The sequence below is a fragment of the Protopterus annectens genome, chromosome 7.part1, assembly GCF_019279795.1.
Source record: "Protopterus annectens isolate FY-2018-M chromosome 7.part1, PAN1.0, whole genome shotgun sequence".
In the NCBI taxonomy this organism is placed as follows: domain Eukaryota; kingdom Metazoa; phylum Chordata; order Ceratodontiformes; family Protopteridae; genus Protopterus; species Protopterus annectens.
In genome coordinates, this window is record NC_056740.1 from 37,166,214 (window position 1) to 37,177,063 (window position 10,850).

The window sequence follows — 10,850 nt, forward strand, 5'->3', positions numbered from 1 at the left end:
TTTGGCAGTTAGCTTGAGGCCGTGGTTTTGGCACCACATATCTGTATTTGTAAGACCCTTTTGAAGGATATCTACATTAGTAGGGGTCTCAGTTATGGCACCCAGTTTGCAGTTGTCTGCAAACTTTGTTAGCCATAGTCCCTCTGTGTTTGCTTGTACCTCCAAGAAGTAGATACCGAACAGGTGGGGTTCCAGGACTGAGCCCAGTGGTACACCACTAGTCACAGGTTTGGAGTCAGATCTAGCATTTCCTATTCTCACTGAATGGGTTCTATCCATGAGCCAGTTAGCAACCCATGTTGTAACGTAGGGGTTTATATTTAGGTTGGTGAGTTTTTCAATAATTTCTGAGTGGGGAATGGTATCAAAGGCCTTTGTGAGATCAAGGTATGCTGTGTCAACCACCTTTCCCTCATCTATTGCTTTAATGACCATTTCAAAAAAGACAATCAGATTTAGGAGACAAGACTTTCCCTTTACAAACCCAAACTGGATGGGGTCAAGGGTTTGTAGGTTCCCAATGTCTTTGTTTATGAGTTCCATGATGATGCGCTCCATGGCCTTGCAGACGAGACTCGTCAGACTGATGGGGCGGTAATTCCCGGAGTCAGTGGTGGCACCTCCTTTGTGGAGTGGTATAACTGTTGCCATGCACCACTTTGTGGGCACATAGCCTGAGGTGAGGCTGTGGTTAAATATGGTATTAAGGTGAGGGATTCATTTGTTTTGGAGTTCATGTAGTACGCAGCCTGGGATGCTGTCTGGTCCCATGGATGCTGAGTTTCTTGCCTAGGAAAGTGCTATTTTCACCTGAGTGTCTGTGATTTTAGGGGCAGTACAATCTTCTGGTATGGAAATGGGCCCTTTGGGGGTGAGGGTGAGGTGAAGTTTGCACTGAACCTATCTTCCAGTATATTGGCGATGTCAGTCGGTTCTGTGAATTTTGAACCATTATGCTGTATCTCAGAGCAGATCAGCGAGTTGTTATTTAGGTTTTTGACATAGCTAAAAAATGCTTTGTGATTGTCTTTGGTGTCCGTTGTGATTTTTCTTTCAAAGCTCGACTTAGAGGTTTTTATGAAGGTTCTTAGCTTTTTGCTAAGGTTGGTCAGGGAGCCCCTCCATTCCTGGGTTTTTACTCTTTTTTGCAATAGTTTCTTATGACCGAGGTCCACCAGACTGGTTTCCTCTTTTTGGAGGAGTGGGTCTTGGTCTTGTTTGGGATAGCACAGTCCATGCACTCATGTAGGTGCTTGTAGAGTGCTTTTTTGTAGGATATAGCAAATTCAATCATATTGCCTTTCTGCTGGGGAGTAGCAAAATTTACCACCTCTGTCTTGAGTAGCATAAAGTTCGTCTTGGAGAATTTTTTCACCATGGTTTCTATTGGGGCAGGGGTGAGGGTGGTATGTGGATATCTAGGGTGATGTGTTTATGATCTGATCTGACCAATGAGGAATTTACCACAGGTGTGGAGCATTTGTCCCTCATGTTGGTGATGACCAGGTCCAGTATATTTTTACCTCTTGTGGGGGTGTTAATAAGCTGGTCCAGAGCATTGGAGTTAATGTACTCCAGGAAGCACTGAGCAAAGGTATTAGTACTTCCATAGTTTTCCCAGTTGATGTTTGGGTAGTTGAAATCACCCAGTATAAGGGTGTTCGGTTGGACTCTCATGTTTTCCAGTACCTCGAGGAAAGAAGAGTGCATGTCATGGGGCTGGGAAGGTGATCTGTAGCAAACTGCAATCTGGATTGCAGTTTTGCCCATTGTCAGTTGCACTTGGATGATTTCCGAGACATCATACTTTGCAACCAGTCTGGAGGTGTGGTTATCCTTAATGAATATGGATACGCCTCCTCCCTTTGTATTTCAGTCTGGGTTTTGCGGACGAAATGTGTGGTATGAGTTGTAGCCTGGAATCACTGGGATGCTCTCTTGATCCTTGAACCAGGTCTCCGTTACTGCACAAATATCGATGTTCTCCATGTTTTGGAGTGCCTCGAGAGAGTGCATTTTGAGGTTTAAACTCCTAGCATTCAGCATCATGACCCTCAGTTTTTTGTCACTAATACTTGTTACAGTGGTGGATTTGTTTTTTGAGCCTTGCCTAAAAAAGGCACTCTTGGGATGGCAAGAGCTTTTGCCAGTATCCTGAATCCCTGGGGTACCTGGTGCAAGTCATCTCTGGTGAAGCATCAAGGCTTGTCGAGCATGTCATCCCAGGCAGACAGGTACTGGATCCCCTTTGAATGACACCAAAAACTTAGCCAATTGTTGAAATTTATCATTGTTTTCCTTGTACTGAGGTATCATTCTTGGTAAGGGAAACATTCTACTCAGGGCTAGGGTCATACCTGCTTTGATTACATAATCAGAGAGCTCCTCTATGTCTCTTTTCATGTAGTCCAGGGAGGTACATCTCAGGTCATTCACACCAGCATGGACAATGACAAAGTCATATTTGTACTTGTTGTGGAGTGACCTGAGTACATGGGTAATGTGGCAGATTCTGGCGCCCGACAAGCAACTGACAGTGACCTTTGTATTTTCCAGCCTGGTGAGGGGGGCATCGATGTGCCTGACTATTGAGCCACCTATTACAAGTGTGTTTGGTAAGGTGATTTGCCTTAAGGGCTGAGGTTGTGCGGCATGCTGGTTTTGGTGGTTATGTGATGATTGCGGTGTGCTGGTGGGTGTAGGTTGCTTGTGTGTCTGCTTTGGAGGTCTCTGTTGTTTCCACAGATTTTTATTTAGAGCCTCTGAATTTATCTTTATGTATCTATGTGTGGGGTTTGCAGTTGCATGTGAGGAGGGTCTATGTGTAGTAGGTGGATTGCTGAAGGTCGGTACCTTCTCCTCTTGACTGTCAATTCCAGTCATGACTGGAGAGAGCTTTGCCTCAAGTCTAGTTATGTTAGTGTATCTCTTGCAGATTTTGGTGTTATGTGGTAGGAGAAGAGGGTTGTCTGTGTACATGAGGCAGTTGTGACATTGCCTCAGAATGCCCGAATTCATCAGGTGCACAGGAGAAAACACTGGGAGCTGACTCTTGGACATGCCTGAATGGGTTAAGGAACTATTCTTATTTGCCTGGTAGGGGAGAGTATTTTGACTGCTCCCTACAAACAACAGTTGGGGATTAAGTACAATAGTTTATTAGTGCTTCTGTCTCTTATTGAGCCAAGTGCTAGTCAAAAAGCTCTGATTTCAGTGCTAAAACAGAATGACTGGCTAGTACCAAGAGCAAAACTGAAGAGCAGACTCTGTGGAGCTGGGGATAGTTTAACCCTAGCTAACCGCTACTGCGCTATGTGCAAAACCGCACAAATGCATTTTTATATCAGAAAGATTAAAGAGATAGAGATTAGCCCAAAATGGCCAATACAACTACAGTTTCTGGGCAGAAACCACTCCTCCAAGGACTGGCAGGCTGCTCAGTGCTCCCCACTCTCACTGGTGAGCAAAGAAACTTCATTTTTGCACAAGTAAGGTATGGCCAAACACAGAAGCTTAAACACAGTCCAGGTATCAGCAGGTATCTGAAATTGAACAATTCTAGCTTAGTAAGGTGGGAAAATAGCAAAATTTGTTTTGTTTTTTTTTTCAAGAAAACAGTAGAAACAAATGCAAAAACACTTGTATAGTGCAGTAATGGCTGTCGCACTTGAGTGGGAAGCCAGTAACAGTTAAAAAAATACAATTTACAACAAAAAGTGACTTTTTTAAGTGCAGGCACAAATAAATGCAATTTCAGTGAAAAATGAGCATTCTGAGAAACAATAAATGCCAGAAAATGAGCGTTTAGATGGAAATAGCAATGAGCAACAAGAAAAAACAAAAAATGGTACTTAAACACTCCAAAGTCTCTCTGGCATTGTAGGTCTCTGCAGGACACCTGGGCAGGATCTGCTGAGCTTATACAAATGCAAAAACTGCGCAAATGCGGTTTTTATATCAGAAAAATTAAAGAGATAGAAATTAGCCCAAAATGGCCAATAAAACTACAGTTTCTGGGCAGAAACCACTCCTCCAAGGACAAGTAGGCTGTTCAGAGCTCCCCACTCTCACTGGTGAACAAATAAACTTCCTTTTTGCCCAAGTAAGGTATGGCCAAACACAGAGGCTTAAACACAGTCCAGGTATCAGCAGGTATCTGAAACTGAACTTTTCTACCTTAGTAAGGTGGGAAAATAGCAAGATTTTTTTGTTTTTGTTTTTTTTCAAGAAAACAGTAGAAACAAATGCAAAAACACTTTTATAGTGCAGTAATGGTTGTCACACTTGAGTGGGAAGCCAGTAACAGTTAAAAATACAATCTACAACAAAAAACTTTTTTAAAGTGCAGGCACAAATAAATCATCTGTCTCTAATTTTGCAAAATGTGCTCTATTTTGCCTCATATTTTTACTCTTTCTCTCAATAGTGTTTGGTTTTCTGGAAAATCTGTGAGGATTGCAGTCAGTCAATAAAGCAAGCCGTTATAGATTTGTACTTCTTATTTTTCAGGAAATGCATGTTTATGAAAAAAATTTCCTTTGCTTTTAAGCTAAACATACAATTCTAATAGATCATTGTTGTAGTAACCTAAATTGTATGAGTTATAGCTTTCCAAGAGTATGAATAAAGGCCAGCTTTCAAAGCTTCAGGGCAATTTCCATGTGCCCTAACTGCTGTGTGGTTCAAACATAGCCACATAAAAGCAGCAGTTAGGCTTCCAAAACCTGAGCATTCTTGCCTCAAGAAGGAAGGCTAGAGACCTGAAAAGTAAATGGCAGGAAAAAAAAACAGAAGTAAGAACATATATACATATGCAGGGGGGATATACATATGAATCTCAACACCCTGGCAATAATCCTAAAACAGAAACAAGAGGGATATAGAGAGTGGATGGCTGCTGCAACAGTGATCTTTTGAACATCTGCTGTTATGTGAAGTTTATTTACACAATTGTATTATGTTAAACATTAGAACAATGCTGCATTAGCCTTAATTGTATAGGCAGGGTACCAAAATTCAGTATTACATAGGATGGAGGAAAGAATTAAGAATTCAGTGCCCCTGGAGAATGATTCTAGTAAAGCTAATTATGGACCTGGAAAAGGAATCCAGTTTGTAATACTTTGTGGAATTATGTACAAAGGATCACAATGCTGCATCTAGGATCCTTCTAGAATCTAATTTTCCAAATAGCCACAGAAGAAAAAGAAGCCAAAGCCCTGGTAGAGTGAGCCCTGACCCAGGCTGAAAGTGACTTATTATGATGAGAATGGCAGGAAGAAACAACATGGACAACCATGTAGAAATTATCCTTTTTGTATCTTCATGGAATACAAATCAACCTTCCTGAAAGATTTTAGTCTGTCCAAGTAGTATCTGAGCTGCATGTGGACATCCATAGCATATACAATTCTTTCTCCTTCATTTTTAGGTTCTGAAAAGAATACAAGGATATTCATAGATGTGCTGAATGTGAACTGTAAAACTACTATAGGCATAAAAGAAGGATTTATTTGAAAAAGAAACCCTGCCCTTATGGAAGAAGAGGGTCGGATTGACTCACCATAAGAGCTCGTAACTCAGATTCTCTTCTTGTAGATGTCAGAGCAATGATAACTCTGTGAAAAACTTCAAATAAGCCAGATAAGCTGGTTCAAATAGAAGATGTATTAGTATTTCAAACAAAGTTAAGATACAAAGAAAAAGCTACTTTTTCACTAAGTGGATGGATATGTGAAACCCTTTCAAAAACTTCTTGACTCGAGGTCAGGTAGAAAGCATGGGATCTTAAAACAGACAATAAAACATTACCAAAATATGAATGCTGATAGATAAGAAAGGACACAGGATAATAACTCACACCAATAGCTTAGAATCAAAAGCATCCTTGACTTAACAGACTCATGGGTTCTTAGCATGGCACAAACTAAATAATGTCTTCCACTTACACAAACATGATTTTCTCTGCCAAGGTTTTTCAGCCTACATTAGAATCTGCTGCACATCCTCAGAAAAATGTGTCTAAAGGATATCAAAATTCTGTTATCCATGCAGTTAATTTAAGTAATCTCAGGTTGTGGTATCTCAAAAAACCCCTGTCTTGTGTGAATAAATCCAGTCTGTGGGGAAGCTTGTGGTATTTGCCCTTAGTTTCCAAAGAAGGTGAACAACTGTTGTCTAGACCAAAAAGACTTACCACCACTATGCTTGGGAGTCCTTCTGGATATGTAGAAGATCCCTGGATATCAGCAGAAAGTGTGGTAAAGCATAAATAAATATTCCTATCCATGGGAATGAGAAAACATTCTTCTTCCAGGTCTGCTTCCTGTAGAAGTTCTTCAACTGTCTGTTTTCAAGGGAGGTATACCGATCTACATGAGGTATTCCCCGCATTTGGATCAATTCCTGGAAGCCCCCCTATGTTGTTTCCATTCATGCAGGTCTATCCTGGTCCATTTCAGCTTGAATGTTACAATGTTTTGCTCTAATTTTATATAAGAATCATGAAGAGTCATATTGAGTTGAGTTGCTGCCTCCAATGTTATCATGGCAAGACTGCTTTTTGATATGCATCATCACTGTGGTGTTGTCTGTGATAACTTATAGAGGTCCTGGAGACCAGAGATGATTTAAGACCTTTATGCTCTACCAATATTTATTACTTTGTTAGATTCCCTTAATGCTTTTAAATCCTCACTAAAAAGCTCCTATCTTAACAACCCCATATGTCCTTGCTCCCTTAAAACCCGACCGCCATAATCTTCTCCTTATTAATCCCTCTATCCAAAGCTATAACCAATCCCTAATAATCAATTCACTTACTATTTATCCCTCACTTATTCCCTGGTTAAAAAAGTATAGTGAGAGAGTATTAGTGTACATCTCAGTTTTTAGGTAGAGTACTTAAATTGAATTAAATATAATTCCTTTTTTCTACAAGATGTCTTTACCTTCACCTCTATGTTAAATAGAAGGTGCTACAGTATTTGTAAAAAAGTTTTCTATTATGTGAAAATTGTTGTCTATATTTTGTTATATAGTTTAAAGTCTTTCATTCATAAACTATTTAACTACCTATATTCTGCAATCTGATGTTATTATTTTACTCATTGTGGATGCTTCTCTCTGGGCCTCCACAGAAAATGGGTTTCTGACCCAGTGGACTTTCCCGGTCAACAAGTATCAATCAATAACTAACTAACTAACTAACTAACTAACTAACTAACTAACTAACTAACTAACTAACTAAATTTAGTGATTCATTACTTCCAACATTTCTCTGACATTTATATATCTGTTTGTTCTGCTTCTTCCATAGACCTTACATTTTCACTCCCTTGGATACAGCCTAAAAGCAAATCAAAGCAAAGTCTGAGGCATGTGTTGTGACAGACTGAAGAAGAGTTGAAAGGTAAAAGGGGAGACCAGGTCTGAGAAAAAATGGTTTTCCCCACCAGAATATCTCCCTTCTCACAAATCCCAGAAGTGGAATCCAAATTAATAAACAAATAAAAAGTGATGCTGTAACCAAATTGACCGGATATACCACAGTATTTTTTTAATTTGAAGTCTGGCCAAGAGAATGAGGATAATGAAAGAGGCCATGGACCCCCAAATCCTGAGGAATTCCCTGGCAGGTGTCTGAGATGCACTGTAAAAGCTTGGGAAGATTTATTTGTATAAATAAAGAAAACCTTTAATGTGGATACATACAGAAAACAAAAATATTCTGAAGGAATGCGAGATAATTTCTGTAACTGCATTTGAAGCCCCAGGCTGAGCAAAAGATTCTTGATATGTCAGGGAATCTAGAAAATTGGAAAAAGAGTCTACAAATATAAGGCAATCATCCAAATATGGAATGATGTGAATCCCTTGAAGTCTGAAGTAAACAATTATTGAAATCAGATACTTTGTAAACATCCTTAATGCAGTTTTTCGACCAAAGGGCTAGACAGAGGAATGATAATGTAAGCCAGATACAGAACACCTTAACACATCAGCATATTCAAAGTCTAACTTTAACATAAATCTGAGGAGTAAAATGAATGATAAGATTTGGAGGATAACATTTTGACCTTTGGAACCTTGGCATAAAGATTGATAAAGGAGAGGTTTTGAATTGGTCTTTAAGTTATCTTTTTCACAGGTGCCAGAAAATATCCTTGAATAAAATCATTTCCCTATCAGATCTGGCAGCACATATTCTACCTCCTTGTGAGAAAACATGTGTTCCATCACTGGAGATAAAGAAGCGTTTGCATTACTGTATGGGGGAGGAGTGGATTCCCTGAAAAGACAGTAGTGATTCCCATTTCCATCTACAACCCTGCTCCATGTTTCTCAAAACCCATTTGTCTGAGATAATCTGGGGACACTGAGGAAGATGAAGGCACAGAATGAGGCACAGATTTACAGGGTTGCCAAGCTGGGGGATGGGGGCAGTTAAGAGGCAAACATTCATTCTGATGTTTGGGACAGTTCTTGGCTCTAGGTGGCTCCCACTTTTTTCTTTGAACCTTCTCTCCACTGCTTTTTTAATTCTGTTTGTCTGAACTTTGCTGAGATTGCTATTTTTACTTCTTCAAAAAGGATCCTGTATTAGACATTAAGCTTTTACTGAACTTAGAAAAGGATGATTGAAAAATTTGTGTAACTCCCTGAATGATTTTTCCTCTTTTAATAAATCATGTAAATCTCCATTTAACTTGTTTGGAGAATTAGTTACCTAATGTCCACTCTCAGCCATTGGTACTAGCTAGATAGTTGTAGACTGACTCCCCACCCCCCAAAGACTGCAGCAAAGTAACTAAAACCTTACATACTTGTCTTTTTACTCAGTATAGTCATGGACTGCACCATCCTCCATATGGCTGCCGTAGAGTAAATACAACATCCAGCCATGCAAAAGCTTACATACTTGACTTATTCCTCAGTGTAAGGGGAAATTACTTGTTCATTCTGTTGTCCTAATCATGCTCTGTTCAAAATGATATCAAAGTTAATGTCTGTTCTCTGCTTGGCCAGTACTTAGCGATCTGTTTTTTTTTCTGTTTTTTTTTCAGAACTATAATAAGGAATAGCCTCTGCTGCCTCTATATTTCCCCCTCCCATTCCCTTTCTAATTAATGAGCTACACCCTACTATTACTGGCATCCTACACTTTTTTAGTTCTTCTTTCCAGCTACAACTTTTGTGAAACTCCCTGTTTGTAAGTATAGGCAGTTCTATGTTGCCTTGCTTTTTCCCTTTTCCATGCTCAGAAGTGTCATTGATAGCTTCTAGCTATATTAATGTTATGTCTTTCTACCCTTACTGTTTTTAGTCTACTGTTCTTAATGCAACATACTCTTAAGATTTACTTGTGCATTTACATTAGTAAGCACCCTTAGTTACTTCCGTTCAATCTCTAGCAGTACCAACTCTCTTGATTGTTTTTGGGCATGCCCTGCCTAAGGGGCTGGAGCCTGCTCTGTTTACCCTCACCTAGCTTGGACTACTCACTTTCCTGCCATACCCTACCCTCATTCCCTCCCAAACCCAGTACACTACATTTATTATTCCTTAAGCCCATACAGTCCATACCTGCAACAATTCAAGCACATTACAGCCACCATATCTGCCCTTCTCTGTTTTACATAGATTGCATTACACTACTTTTCTTTTGGTCTTTCACTCCTTACTCAACTTATTCTCCTCCCCTACTATTCTTATCTATTGCCTCACCTTAAACAGCAATACCATAATTTATTCTACTAATACCCCTAATTGAATTCTTAAAACCTATGTTTCTCTATTACTACATTATGCTGCCCTTTCACTAACTATCTCTACATCTGCTATCTATTCTTGCCAGTGTTGCATCTTATCACATTCCATTGTTACCCAACCACACTGTCACCTCCAGAACACTACACCATAATTCTAAATCATTGCCCTCTTACCCTGCTATAGCACACAGAGTATACTCTTATCATACGCCATACTTTCTTTAATCAGAAACACACCAAAGAAGGACCCACACTATACACAGATAATTTAAAGATGAAAACTATATATAACAAAAACTATTTCACTACACACACTTCTCGTGTAAGCTTTTTCTTGATGGTGATATGCATCTTAATTCTGGACTTTCTCTACAAAGTTATATTTCTACTACTTCAGCTACCCCTTGTACTCTTTTTACACTCAACCAAGGTAGTAATCTACTTTTGATTTACCTAAATATTAAGATTATCTACAATAAACTACCAAAGTTAGATGGCTATATAGCCTCATACACCCATGATGTACTATTAGCCAAGGAAACATGGCTAAAATCAGGAACTAAAGACCAGGAAATTCTCCCCCAAGCTACAATATCATCAGAAAGGACAGACAGCATAAGGAAGCTGGTGGTGTGACTATGATATAGAAAAAACACATTCAAATCACTTTGTACCATCTCATCTGCCACAACATTCCCAGTGCTGAAATAATTATCTCTATCTCCTGTAAATCAACAAACACAAGAGCATTGTAAATCAACAAACACAAGGGCATATGCATTGCTGCAACCTTTATCCCTCCTGGAAACAACATACCATTGCTAGAAGTAATCCTGCAACTGATCGCTCAAAAAAATCAGCAAGGAAACGACCATCATAGGCAGTGTTAAGATAGACTATTTACTTATCATGACTGACTCTCCAACACTTTCCATCAATCTCCATGGTTTTATCCAAATTAGCACTACTGATACTCAAACAGACAAATGCTGTAATAGGGACTCTACATTAGACTGGTTCCAATGAAGTAATAGGGAGTGTACATTAGACTGATTCCAATGTTATAATAGGGAGTCTGCA